General features: G+C 66.8%; 1 protein-coding gene across 1 annotated transcript in view; it reads right to left on the minus strand.

The window, feature by feature from the left end:
- S100A10 (S100 calcium binding protein A10) overlaps nucleotides 1-1,489 on the minus strand; it is a 5,680-nt gene that overhangs the window by 3,888 nt on the left and 303 nt on the right. The window lies entirely within an intron of this gene.

The following is a 1,489-nucleotide window of genomic DNA, read 5'->3' on the forward strand; positions in this document are numbered from 1 at the left end:
TCCATGCTCCCATCCACGCGCCCATCCGTCCATCCGCTTGCACCTCCACCCGTCCATGCTCCCATCCATGCACCCATCCGTCCATCCGCTTGCACCTCCACCCACCCATGCACTTACCCATCCGTCCACTTGCACCTCCACCCGTCCATGTACTTACCCATCTGTCCGCTTACACGTCCACCCATCTGTCCATCCATGCACACACCCTTTTCCCACCCAGCCACACACTCACCATCCGTCCACCCGTCCATGCACTTGCCCCCCACTCATCCATCCGTCTGTCCACCCATCCATGCACTTACCCAGTTGTCCATCCGTCCCTCTGCTCCTACATCCACCCATCTGTCCATCCATTCATCCACCCGCCCACCCACTCATTTAACCACCAACCCACCCATCCACGTATCTGTCCGTCCGTCCATCCATCCTTTCATCCATGCATTCATCCACACACCCATCCGTCCATGCGTCCATCTACTTATCCACCTGTCTGTCCATCCTTCCGTCCATCCATTCATCCACCCACCCATCCACTTATCCCTCTGTCCATCCCTCTTTCACCCATCCATCCATCCTTCCGTCCATCTGCGCCCCATCCATCCGTCCGTCCACCCCCCAGTGTCCCCCTCCCTGCAGCTGTGCTCCCGGCCCGTTCCCAGTGTCACCTCCGGCCCTCCCAGCCCACAGCGGAGAACGGGACAGCTCGTCACACCCACACCGCCAGCTGCCGAGCCCCTGCGTGCTGAGGCCTGCAGCAGAGAACGGGGCAGCTCATCACATCCTCCGGCCCCACGGGGGTTTCCTTCCTCCCCCGGGGGGGGGGGGCATTTCCGGGCTCGCGGGGATCCCACGGCAGCTTGCACGTGGGGACAATTAGGAGTAATTGGGTAACGAGGCCGGGCGCCAGGCGGGTGGCGGGAGCCCGCGTGCCGCCGCGCCGCCCCCGCAGCGCCCGGGGCGCCCTTCTCCCAGCCGGGCGCGTGGGGCGACCTGCCTAACGGCTTCAATCCATGTGGAGCTGCCAGGGCGGCGGGAGGGCTCCGGGGGCCACGGAGCACCCGAACCTGCCCGCTCCCCCTCCTGGGGGGGGGTGTGTGCAAGGAGCCCCGGGCCCCACAGCCCCTGCGGGCTGAGCCCCCCGCACTCGTGTCACGTGCTGCCAGAGAGACCGGGGGGTGCCCAGCTCTTGCCTCGGTTTCCCCACCCGGGGTGGGGGGGTGGCTGACCCCCCCCTTCCCCAAAAAGCCCTGCGGGGGGGAGGGCTCCCCAGCACCTTTCCTCTGGGCACCATCTGCCGGATGAGGTTGGGAGAAGGGCGAGCTCCCATCCCCGGGTGCCCTTTCCTGGGGGGCCACCCACCCCCGCTGCCCCCAGGGCCCCCTCACCCCCAGGACACCCTGTCACGAGGGACCCCCGGCCCCAAGGACCCCCCTCCCTTTCCAGAGACCCCTTCTGCCTCCAGGGATGCTCCCAAAGGCCCCCCCAATCC

The sequence above is a fragment of the Apteryx rowi genome, unplaced genomic scaffold (assembly GCF_003343035.1).
Source record: "Apteryx rowi isolate R43461 unplaced genomic scaffold, aptRow1 scaffold_610, whole genome shotgun sequence".
Classification (NCBI taxonomy): Eukaryota; Metazoa; Chordata; class Aves; order Apterygiformes; family Apterygidae; genus Apteryx; species Apteryx rowi.